At 42.5% G+C, this 13,113-nt stretch overlaps 2 long non-coding RNA genes across 2 annotated transcripts in view; one reads left to right on the forward strand and one right to left on the reverse strand.

Moving 5' to 3' along the window:
- The first annotated feature begins 386 nt into the window (after positions 1-386).
- LOC131384634 (uncharacterized) overlaps positions 387-13,113 on the forward strand; it is a 59,994-nt gene continuing 47,267 nt past the window's right edge. The window contains exon 1 of the long non-coding RNA XR_009215693.1: positions 387-461. This is a non-coding gene — a long non-coding RNA (uncharacterized LOC131384634). The remainder of the gene's footprint in view (positions 462-13,113) is intronic.
- LOC131384635 (uncharacterized) lies at positions 6,195-9,648 on the reverse strand. The gene is made up of 3 exons (XR_009215694.1): positions 9,604-9,648; positions 8,393-8,451; positions 6,195-6,350 (listed from the first exon to the last, which is right to left on the reverse strand). It is a non-coding gene; the product is annotated as an uncharacterized LOC131384635 (long non-coding RNA).

Raw genomic sequence — 13,113 nt, forward strand, 5'->3', positions numbered from 1 at the left:
CCGAAATAGAGCAGCATCTGCTTCTGGGGAGGCCTCAGGAAGCTTATAATCATGGCAGAAGGCAAAGGGGGAGCAGGAACATCACATGCTGAAAGCAGGAGCAAGACAGAGAGAGAGGTGTGGGGGACGTGCAGAGGTGCCACACGTTTCTAAATGACCAGATCTCATGAGAACGCACTATCACAAAGATAGGACCAAACCATGAGGAACCCACCCCTATGATCCAAACACCTTCCACGAGGCCTCACCTCCAGCTTTTTCATTACAATTCAAAATGAGATTTGGGCGGAGACAAATATCCAAATGATATCACCCTCTTAGTAGTTAAATACCTTATATTAATAATTTATTCTTTTAAATTTCCCTCATTCAGATTACTGGTGTGATTACTGTCTCCTGACTGGACCCTGACTGCTATAGAATTGGTACCTGAAAGTGTCACAGAAGACAGATTCTAAAAGGTGAGTTTTGGGATTGGGTGAAACGTTGAGATTTTTGCCAATGGGAATTAGATGCTAGTAACCCATGCACGCAGCAACATTACAATTAAGCTATCACCTCTGGTTAATTACAATTAAATGCTAATTACGTAACTGTTGTTGGAGCTTATACAGCTGCTGCACTTGACCATTATAGATTCTTCCAAGTGTGTTGGAGCACTTAGAGAAAGAAAAAATGACAAGCTCAAGTCCTTTAACTCTTAGATAAAATGATGGTCTTTGAATCATACAGCTTCTATGGCAGCAGTAAAGTATCTCATTTCTTGTAGTGATAGGGCTAATGCTGAAAATCAAACATAAAACTTACGTTGCAGAATTACAGCATTAGTTGAATTCACAGCTCTTCCAAATATCTCTTGTGAGAGTTAGGGTATTCATTGGGAAATAATGGCTCCTTGAAACTTGAGATGAGAACATCTGATTGGATTCAGATTAGCCTGAGGATTTCTGACTCCTGAGACACTCTAAGCCTCCCTTACCAGTAGAAGTACCTTTCCTTCTTATGTTGAGATGTCTAGCTTTCCTGTGATAATCTCAGTGGGTCATGCATTGAAAAAGGATGTCCTTTCTTCCCAAGCACAAGCACCCTCTGTTTCCATCAGCCCCATAACTACAGCTGAGTGTCAACATGCTTATAGTGCCAGAGCAACTGGATGGTAGTAGGTTATACACCTAAAAAATTGCAAGGTTTTGTGAATATGTGTAAACAGAAACTGAAGAATATGTATGAAAATAGATTCTAAAGGTATTAGATCAGCAGTCCCCAACCTTTATGGTACCAGGGACTGGTTTTGTGGAAGATAATTTTTCCATGGACAAATGGAGGGGTGGGGATGGTGGATGGTTTTGGGATGAAACTATTCCACCTCAGATCATCAGGCATTAGAGTCTCATAAGGATCATGCAACCTAGATGCCTTGCATGTATAGTTCACAATAGGGTTCATGCTTCTATAAGAATCTAATGCTGCTGCTGATCTGACAGGAGATGGAGCTCAGGCAATAATGCTTGCCTGCCTGTTGCTCACCTCCTGCTGTGCTGCCCAGTTCCCAACAGGCCACAGACCAGTACCAGTCCATGGCCTGGGGTGTTGGGAACCCTTGGGTTAGACCAAGGAGGGCAGAATATCAAGATGGGTTAAATGATATGATATGGTTGCACTTACTAGAGATTTCAGATTTAATGTATTAGCTCATGCAGCTGTAGGTGTCTCTAATAGCGTGCTTGATGGATTTACTAAAACATGGACTGACTGGACTGACTGGTGGTCTGTGTCAATGAGGTTGATGTCAGAGCTTCCCTAGCATGATGTAGAAAAGGGAACCCAGAGGCTTAGGAAGATAGGAAGTTTGGAAATGGGTTTATTTATTTAATTTTTAAAAATAAAAAAAAAATTTTTTTTTGAGACAGAGTTTTTCTCTTGTCTCCCAGGCAAGAGTGCAGTGGTGTGATCTCAGCTCACTGCAACCTCCACCTCCAGTGTTCAAATGATTCTCCTGCCTCAGCCTCCCAAGTAGCTGGGATTACAGGCACCCACCACCATGCCTGGCTAATTTTTTTTGTATTTTAAGTAGAAATGGGGTTTTCCATGTTGGCCAGGCTGGTCTTGAACTGTTGACCTCAGGTGATCCGCCCACTTCAGCCTCCCAAGTTGCTGGGATTACAGGTGTGAACCACTGTGTCCTGCAGAAATGGGTTTATTATGTGCAACTGCATGCCTACCCTTCAATCACAGCCCTTTTAAGTCTTGACACACTTCCAGGGTTACCTGTACCCCAGTTTGAAGGCCACTGCTTGAGTTTGACAGCAACTCAAGAGGGATGATAGAAGATCAAGAGGGATGATGCAAGATCTAGAGAGGTTTTCTTGTTTTTGCTTTAAACCAATAGACTTAAATATGTTAAAGATCTGGGTAGAAGAAGTCAATAGACAGGGAAAATGAAAATCTAGGCATGAGAATACACACACACACACACACACACACACACACACACGCACACATACACACACCACAGCAACTGTCTAAAAATACGGTCCTGAGGATCCTATGTGAATGTGGCAGGGTTATATCTCTGGGAATTCACTTGTTGGTTTGTTTTCTTACTCCCTTCCCTTCCATTCTCTCACTAGGAAGGACACCTTATTTCTCCTCCCCAGAGCACTATGATGGCCATAAGTTACTTACTTTGTGAGCAGAAACAAAAGCTCAAAGAAGAAAGCTGTGGAAGCTTTAACTTCCAGAACCTACATAAGACTCTGGCTGGGCAAGAGTGGAGGAAGATATGTAGAAAATTAGGTGTGAAAAGATGAAGAAATAAGGATGTTTTCAGTCCACGAAAGCAGACTGAAAACAGCCTCTTGCCCCTAACCACTCAGTGCTCCAATGTCCCACCCAGTCCTCCCCTCTGCCTGCTCTCTGTCTATGATTAACCTACCTTGTAGCATTCTCATGCTCTAGTAAGTCTTCTCCTTTAGACACCCTGTGGTAGGGATGATGTATCCCTTTCCAAGTTGGGATGGAAAGACCCAACTGGAAATTTCCCTATATACTGGGCCAAAGTGGACATAGAACCTTGATGCTTGTGTAGGCCATACCATTTTTTTTTTCGATAATTGACACTGCTAGTCTTTTTTTTTTTTGAGACAGATTCTCACTGTGTTGCCCAGGCTGGAGTGCAGTGGTGCTGTCTTGGCTCACTGCAACCTCTGCCTCCTGGGTTCAAGCGATTCTCCTGCCTCAGCCTCCTGAGTAGCTGGGATTACAGGCATGTACCACCACACCCAGCTAATTTTTGTATTTTTAGTAGAGGCAGCGTTTCACCATGTTGGTCAGGCTGGTCTCGAACCCCTGACTTTGTTGATCCGCCTGCCTCGGCCTCCCAAAGTGCTGGGATTACAGGCGTGAGCTATTGCACCTGGCCTGTTTTTTTTTTTTTTTTTTGTCTTTAGTAGAAATGGAGTTTCACCATGTTGGCCAGGCTGGTCTTGAACTCCTGACCTTGTGATCCTCCCGCCTTGGCCTCCCAAAGTGCTGGGATTACAGGCATGAGCCACGGCGCCTGGCCTAAAGATAACTGATTTTCTAAAACAAAAATCAATTGTATCAATGCATTTGTTTTTATAGCATATATGAAAGTGTTCATGGAAAGGGGTACCGATCCAGACCCCATTCCTTCTTGCATGGACCTCATGCAAGAAAGAATTCAGGGCCGTGTGCGGTGGCTCATGCCTGTATTCCCAGCACTTTGGGAGGCTGAGGTGGGCGGATCACAAGGTCAGGAGATCGAGACCATCCTGGCTAACAGGGTGAAGTCCCATCTCTACTAAAAATACAGAAAATTAGCTGGACGTGGTGGCACGTGCCTGTAGTCCCAGCTACTAGGGAGGCTGAGGCAGGAGAATGGCGTGAACCCAGGAAGCAGAGCTTGCAGTGAGCCGAGATCACGCCACTGCATTCCAGCCTGGGCGACAGAGCCAGACTCCGTTTCAAAAAAAAAAAAAAAAAAGAAAGAAAGAATTCAAGGTGAGCCCATAGAGTAAAGTGAAAGCAAGTTTATTAAGAAAGTAAAGAAGCAAAAGAATGGCTATTCCATAGGCAGAGCAGCAGCATAAACTGCTCAACTAATTACACTTATAGTTGTTTCTTTATTATGTGCTAAACAAGGAGTGAGTTATTCATGAGTTTTCCAGGAAAGGGGTGGGCAATCCCTTTAGCTGAGGGTTTCTCCCCTTTATACACCACACAGGGTAACTTCCTGATGTTGCCATGGCATTTGTAAACTGTCATGGTGCTGCTGGGAGTGTCTCTTAGCATGCTAATGCCTTATAATTAGAGTATAATGAAGAGTCAGAATGACCAGAGGTCTCTTTTGGCACCATCTTGGTTTTAGTGGGATTTGGTCAGCTTCTTTATCACATGTTGTTTTATCAGCAAGGTCTTTGTGACCTATATCTTGTTCTGACCTCCTATCTTATCCTGTGACAAAGAATGCCTAACCTCTTGGGAATGAGCCTAGTAGGTTTCAGCCTTATTTTACCCAGCCCCTATTCACAATAGAGTCACTGTGTGATTCGAATGCCTCTGACAAAAGTAAAATACATGATAACACAGAGGCTGAAAGGCCTATACTGTTGCATGGTTCTCATGCAACACATGAAGTGGTATAATATTATTTGAAGATAGACTGTGATGGATTAAAGATGTATATTTTAAACCCTAGGTTAAGCACTAAAAATGTATGTGAATGAAGTATAGTGAGCCAATAATAAAGATGAAATGGAGTCACTAAAAATACCCAAATATAGAAATATAGAAATAGAGGAAAGAGGAATCACAGAACAAAAAAAAAAAAAAAAAAGAAAAAAAAACTACAAAATATTAAGGCTGAGCACAGTGGCTCATGCCTGTAATCCCAACAATTTGGGAGGCTGAGGTGGGAGGATCACTTGAGGCCAGGGTTTAAGACCAAACTTCAGCAACATAGGAAAATCCCATCTCTACCGAAAACAGAAACAAAAAAGTAAAAGAATCAAAGAACAGATGGAATAAATGGAAAATGACTACAAGATGGTAGATTTTAATTCAACCATATCGATAATTACAAAATAGTCTAAATATACCAATTAGATGACAGAAATTATCATTTGGATAAAACTCAAGATTGAATTTTTTAAAAAATCTCAAGAATATACTGTCTACAAGAAGCCCATTTCAAATGTGAAGATATAACTAGGTTAAAAAAATCTAGCCTAATCCCCTGTTTATTAGCATCGACAAAACGTCTAATGTTAGGCATTACTGCCATGTCTTCTCCACCCACAATTAGACTGCACAAAAATATAAGACCCTCCAAGGCAAACAGGAGACCTAGTCCTCGATCTCCATAGTAGCCAGAGTTTCATTTGCTCCTTCTATTACTACATGATGCCATTTTCACTTCCTCCTCATTTATCTTTGAGCTTTGTTGCATTGGATAGGAAGAGAAATGTTCTTTTTTGTTTGTTTGTTTTGAAACGGAGTTTCGCTCTTGTTGCCCAGGCTGGAGTGCAATGGCACGATCTCGGCTCACCGCAGCCTCTGCCTCCCGGGTTCAAAGCGATTCTCCTGCCTCAGCCTCCCAAGTAGCTGGGTTTACAGGCGCCTGCCACCACCACGCCAGGCTAATTTTGTATTTTTAGTAGAGACAGGGTTTCTCCATGTTGGTCAGGTTGGTCTTGAACTCCCAACCTCAGGTGATCCACTTGCCTCGGCCTCCCAAAGTGTTGGGATTACAGGCGTGAGCCACTGTGCCTGGCCTGAGAAACGTTCTTTACAATGATCTCTTCTACTGACCACAGGCTCAGCCACAGGGAATCCTACCTTTATTACCAGGGCTACAGCGCTTGGTGACATAGATAACACCCATCTGAGGTCCTACCTTTTCACAGCTCCACTATTTGTAGAATGTAATAGTTCTCCATCCTTCCCTGTCTCTAAACTCTTAGATAATTCAGCTCTATCCTCCTCTTAGCCTCAATGGAAAAACAAAAGTGTCTTAACTTTCCAGTGGTGATCAAGAAGCCCCAGCCTTCAGCTTAAAAAGCTCTGGCTTTTCTCTTTAAAGGGGACTGCTCCGTGGTGGTAAGGAAGTGCTTGTGCATCAGTTAGACTTGCATTCACAGGCAAATAACAGAAAAACCACCTGTAGTCCCTTGACCACATAGAGGTTTAATTTTCTTCACTGATGTCTATCTGTAGATAGCTGCTGACCTTGGTTCTACAATTTGGTGATGTCAGAGTCCTTGCATCTGTGCTTGTCCTGACTTTTCTCTCATGGGTACAAGATGACACTGTAGATTCAGCCATCAGTTCTGCATTCAAGAGAAAAGGAAGTGGGTGAAGGAGAACACAGACCTTATGTGTTCTTTCTTCAGCGAAGCAGAAGTTTTTTCTGAACCTTATCTTCCTTGATCATGTTAAATGAAAAACTTCAGTTGCATTAAATTTAAAAGAGCTTAATTGGACAATGAATGATTTGCATTATCGGGCAGGCTCCTGAGCCAGAGTAAGCTCAGAGACTCCAGTGCAGCCATGTGGTAGAAGAAGATTTTTGGATAGAAAAAGGCAAGTGATATACAGAAAATGGAAGTGAGGTACAAAAACAGCTGGATTGGTTATAGGTTGGCATTTGCCTTATTAGAACACAGTTTGAATGCTCAGCAGTGTATGAGTGGTTGAAGAATGGCTGCTGGGATTGGCTGAGACTCAGCTCTTGTTACAGACACATACTCCTAAATTAGGTTTTCAATCTTGTCTACCTACTAAGTTAGGTTACTGTCCATTCACAAGGGCTCAAATATGGAAGCACAGAGTCATTCTCAGGCCATATTTAGTTCGCTTTAACAATCATCAGGCCTCATGATGTCCCATGGGCCAGAACTGGGTCCCAGGGCCATCTCTAGATGTGAGGAAAAACAGAAAAGCAAGTATTCTGCTTTTCAGGCTGTATAGTAGGAAGCATAAATGGATAAGAGGTTCGGGAATGGCTTTGGGTAGCTGTTCAACATTATCTTTCATAATCCCTTGTTCCTTCCTGATGAGTAGAAAACAAGGCAGAGTTAATTTCTCAAACACAATATGCTGGTACTTGGGTCAGAGCAGCGTATTACATACATATGATGTCCAGGCACTGCAAATAAGAACCACTGTACTCCAGTAGGTCACAAAAAAGAGAACAGAACGAGCTGTGCATCAGAAATGGGGAAAGTAGTCAGAGGACAAGAAGTATTAGAAGGAATGGGAGTGAAAAGGGGAAGAATCACAGAGACTTTGACCTAAAGAAGCACAAACAAAGTAACAGCTTGAGGGCTTGGGACCCCAAGGCTCAATTCAGGAGCACAAAGGGAAGAAACTTCAGAGGCTGCGCTGTAGCCCCAGGCAGCACATTTGTCAGCACGACCAAGAGCATCCTCTGCAGGCTGCTCGTACCTAGCTGGGCAGGACTTGAGGAATTATGAGGGCCAAGTTGGTGAATACTGCTTTCTGTGTTTTTGGTGTTACCTTATGCCTGGACTGGAGTGGAAACACACAAGTTACACGATTAAATCTGATATATCAATAAAGTTGTATTTGACATATATATGTATATATATATATATATATAGTTTCTTTATGATTTTGGAAAAAAACATACTTTACATAAATAAGAACTATCTAGTCATTGAAAGGTCACTGGAAATAAAAACACAGAGGACAGGGAAATGAAAATAAACTCTCCACTAAATTTCATATTACAATTCCATAAATTCCAATTCTTTTTTTTTTTTTTTTGGAGACAGAGTCTCCCTCTGTTGCCCAGACTGGAGTGGTGCAGTGGTACGATGATCTTGGCTCACTGCCACCTCCACCTCCTGGGTTCAAGTGATTCTCCTGCCTCAGCCTCCTGAGTAGCTGGGACTACAGGTGTGTGCCACCACGCCTGGCTAATTTTTGTATTTTTAGTAGAGGTGGGGTTTCACCATGTTGGCCAGGCTGATCTCGAACTCCTGACCTCAAGTGATCCACCAGCCTGGGCCTCCTGAAGTGCTGGGATTACAGGTGTGAGCCACTGTGCTTGGCCCAGTTCTTTTTATGCTATCAATTAATTAAATTTGTTTTCATCACATAGGCCCAAATCATTAGGAATTATACTTGTGTGTGCGTACACATGAATACATTCACACATCCACACAACGAAACCTTTTTCTTTCCCCCGTTTCTCTTACCAAATAATTTATACATTCAATACATGTTTATAGAGCACCTACCCTTTCCTTTTATACCTTTCCTACTTCCTATACTGTAGACCTTATGGGAGTCATGATCAGAATTATAGGTGTTGGTTAGGGTTGAGGAGATATAAGAGAACACATACCCACTCTGGATAGATATGCAGACACTTCTCTTTTTTTTTCCCCCTTCTAATCTCAGCTCCTGGAAGCAGAGATCAGTAATAAATTAGGAAGATCAATAGATCAATTACATGTCTAGCCCTATCACTATCATGCTGGGTATATCACAAGACTTCTCTATCTCATTGCCTTTTAACTAAGACAAAACTGGTATTAGTCTTTTCTGTTTCCTTCTCTTTATTTTTTTTTTGAGACAGAGTCTTGCTCTGTCCCCCAGGCTGGAGTGCAATGGTGCAATCTCGGCTCACTGCAAGCTCTGCCTCCCAGGTTCATGCCATTCTCCTGCCTCAGCCTCCTGAGTAGCTGGGACTACAGGCACCACACCCGGATAATTTTTTGTATTTTTAGTAGAGATGGGGTATCACCGTGTTAGCCAGGATGGTCTGGATCTCCTGACCTCGTGATCCACCCGCCTCGGCCTCCCAAAATGCTGGGATTACAGGCGTGAGCCACCGCACCCGGCTCCTTCTCTTTTCATCTTTCTTGTCCAACTACCTAACAGATCTGTTCCGCAGATAAATGAGATTTTGCTGGTCAAATTTCTCTGGGAAAAAGCAAAATCAAACTATACAAGAAAAAACATTTTTCTTCAATAAAGCTTTCTTTTTTTTATTTAAATTTTTTTTTATTGGGGCTGGGTGCAGTGGTTCACTCCTGTAATTCCAGCACTTTGGGAAGCTGAGGCAAACGAATCATTTGAGCCCAGAAGTTCAAGACTAGCCTGGGCAACATAGACCCTGTCTCTATAAAAATAAATAAATAAAGAAATGAATAAAAATAATTGATTTTGTTTTTATAGTGTCTCCCTATGTTGCCCAGGCTGGTCTCAAACTCCTGGGTTCAAGCAATCCTCCAACATCATCCTCCCAAAGTGCTGGAATTACAGGTGTGAGCTTCTGCACCTGGCCTTGATAAAGATTTTATGCCTACCTCCAATAGGTCCACTCAGAATGAGGGGTGTGTAACTGTCTTGAGAATGTTACAGAACTCTGCTATCTACATTTGTTTGGCTGGCGTTTTCATTTCCAAAAGTTTACCAGAAGTCATAACTTTCTTCACTTCCTTTAATGATACCAATCTAGGTTAGTTCCGTGTCTGATATGTTATTACAGTTTTCCCTTATACCATCATCACATTCATTTATGGAACTTGTAGTTGTTGAGTACCTACTTACAATTGCCAGGCACTCCTCCTTGTTCTAGGCATGGGGGTACAAGAGTGAATGAGAGAAAATTTCCTGTCTTCTTGAATCTTACATCATAATAAGAGAGATATGTAATAAACACACACACACACACACGCACACAATGTCAGAGGGCAATAGGAAAGAAAATAAAGCAGGCCAAGAGGACAGAGAGAAAGAGGTAGAGGGAGTGCTGTTTTAGACTGCGTAATAAGAGAAGGCCTCCCTGAAAAGTTAACATTTGAATGGAGATGTGTGTAAACTGAAGAAGAGAGCCATGATAATATTAAGGTGAGCAATATTCTAGGCAGAGGGACACAAATGCCAAGTTCCCAATGTGGGAAAGTACAGAGAAAACTCAAGGAATAGTAAGATGAGTTAGGAGGGCAGGTGAACAGAGAGGCAGGAGAAGACCAGGTCATGCAAAGCCTTATGTGCCATGGTGAGGATTTTACCCTAAGTGTGATGAGAAGCCATTGAAAAGATATAAACAAGGAAATGACATGATCTCATTGATGAAGCTCTCTCTGCTGTATGGAGAATAAAACAAGAGTGGAATCCAAAAGATCATTTGAGAATCTACTGGAGAGATCCAAATGGTAGAAAATGGTGCCTTGAACTGACATAGTAGTGATGAAGGTAGTGGGAGAGAGATGGTAAAATTGTGATATAGGTTGAAAGTAAATCCAGTGGGATTTCCTGGTAAGTTGAACATGGACTAGGAAAGAAAGAAAAGTTATGAACAATTCCAGGATTTTTGGCCTGATCAGCTGAATTAGTAGAGGTTCCATCTGGTATGCTTTGGCTGTGTCCCCACCCAAATCTCATTCTGAATTCCCATGTGTTATGGGAGGCACCCCGTGAGAGGTAATTGAATCATGGGGGCAGGCCTTTCCCATGCTGTTCTCATAATAGTGAATAAGTCTCATGAGATCTGATGGTTCTATAAGGGGGAGTTTCCCTGTACAAACTCTCTCTTTGCCTGCTGCCGTTCGTGTAAGATGTGACTTGTTCCTCCTTGCCTTCCGCCATGATTGTGAGGCCTCCCCAGCCATGTGGAACTGTAAGTCTATTAAAACCCTTTTCCTGTATAAATTACCCAATCTCGGGTATGTCTTTATCAGCAGTGTGAAAATGAACTAATACACGTTTAATAAAATATAGAACACTGGGAGAGCAGTAGATTTGTGACAAGTGGAGAAGGAAATTCAGAGTTCAGTTTGGAACATGTTTAGTTTGAGATGCCTATTGGCTGACTGAGAGGAGATGTTGAATAGGCAGATAGATAAAGATGTGTCAAATTTAGGCTAGGCTGAAAATACGAATTTAAGACTCTTATGCATCTAAAACCACAGAATTGCAAGTCAGTTGAGGAAATGTTTAGAAAAGAAGAGTGCGATCTACTGTATTAACTACTTTTTTTTTTTTTTTTGAGACGGAGTCTCGCTCTGTTGCCCAGGCTGGAGTGCAGTGGTGCCATCTCCACTCGCTGCATGCTCCAACTCCTGGGTTCACGCCATTCTCCGCCTCAGCCTCCTGAGTAGCTGGGACTACAGGCGCCCGCCACCACACCCGGCTAATTTTTTGTATTTTTAGTAGAGACGGGATTTCACCATGTTAGCCAGGATAGTCTAGATTTCCTGACCTGGTGATCCACCCGCCTTGGCCTCTCAAAGTGCTGGAATTACAGGCTTGAGCCACCACGCCTGGCCTGTATTAACTACTTTTAAGAAGCTAAGATTGACCAAAATCTGACCAGTGGATTCAGCCCTATGAAGGTCAGCAGTGACGTTGAGAAGAATAGATTCAGCCGAGGACTGGGGTCAAAACCCTCAGAATTTTGATTAGACGTCCATTCTATGAAGATCTGTTTGTATCAGTCTCCCCAGCTTGTATTGTAACTTTTATAGAAGTAAGGATGTCTCTTTTAGTCATCATTTTATCTTGATTTTTTTGTTTCAGTGCCTGGCACATAGCAAATGCTCCATAATTATTTGTGGAATATTCCATTTGTTCAGATAATTTCAAAGGAATTGATTGTGAGGATTTCTCTTGAGGTTGTAGAGTGAGGATTCAGTGGTGATTTTAAGGGGATGGGAAAGTGATTTTTGTTTTTGTTTTTGAGACGGAGTCTTGCTCTTTCACCCAGGCTGGAGTGCAGTGGCTTGATCTCAGCTCAGTGCAAGCTCCACCTCCCGGGGTCATGGTATTCTCCTGCCTCAGCCTCCCATGTAGCTGGGACTACAGGCGCCCGCCACTGCGCCCAGCTAATTTTTTTGTATTTTTAGTAGAGACGGGGTTTCACTGTGTTAGCCAGGATGGTCTCGATCTCCTGACCTCGTGATCTGCCTGCCTCGGCCTCCCAAAGTGCTGGGATTGCAGGCGTGAGCCACCATGCCCGGCCGGGAAAGTGATTTATAACATCATCAAAGAACCACTCTTTTATTTTATCTTGAGAAATATTCACTTTTAAAATTTCAAATGGTGTAAGTGTTTCAAGGCAATGTCAGCATGTACAAGAAACATCTGAAATGGCTGGGCACCGTGGCTCATGCCTGTAATCACACAGCACGTTGGGAGGCTGAGGCCGGTGGATCACCTGAGGTTGGGAGTTTGAGACCAGCCTGGCCAACATGGTGAAACCTCATCTCTACTAATAATAGAAAAATTAGCTGGATGTGGTGGCGCACACCTGTAATCCCAGCTACTTGGGAGGCTGAGACAGGAGAATGGTTGAACCCAGGAGGCAGAGGTTGCAGTGAGCCAAGATTGCGCCATTGCACTCCAGCCTGGGCAACAGAGTGAGACTGTCTCCAAAAAAAAAAAAAAGAAAAAAAAAGAAGTGAGGGACCGGTCATAGAACAGAAGAGGAGGTCTGAGTGGACAAATTGCTCCTTTCAACCAACCCTCCTATTTTCAACCCAGTCTTCAAAGGTGTTTTCTCAAAAAAATAAAATCTTATATTTGGTAACCTGAGACTTAGAAATACATGCATATTATAACTATTACTTGGTGTGTAAAGAATTAACTTTGAGAGAAGCCATGAGAAGGAAATAGAATTTCCCCTTAGGTTGTTTTCTTGAGAGAGGAAACCAAAATGTGTCAGTGTTTCAAGAGCTGGTCCTGTACCTTTGAGTATGTTTCCTGTGCATGCTCACTGAATTAGGCAATAGTATTGATTTTAGGAAACGTAAGAGCTAAGACTACCCATTTGTTCATATTAGCTCAGATTCTCCCTTTGCCTAACTTCCTGGAAGCACATTCAATATCATGAACAACGTGGCAATTTTGTCACAGATCATTAAGGAACATTTGGTAAATTACTGCTTTAGTGCGTAAAATAGCCTGCACTATCCCAAAAGTTTTAATGTAGCTTTCCAGTGGTACGTAATTTGCTCTGAGTATGTGGATTGAAAATCTGGCTCAGTGAACAGAAAAGTAGACTGAGTAGCCACATGCCCAGTGGAATCATAATTAAAATTAGGCCAACCAGACACAGAT

Source organism: Hylobates moloch, unplaced genomic scaffold (assembly GCF_009828535.3).
Source record: "Hylobates moloch isolate HMO894 unplaced genomic scaffold, HMol_V3 SCAFFOLD_11, whole genome shotgun sequence".
In the NCBI taxonomy this organism is placed as follows: Eukaryota; Metazoa; Chordata; class Mammalia; order Primates; family Hylobatidae; genus Hylobates; species Hylobates moloch.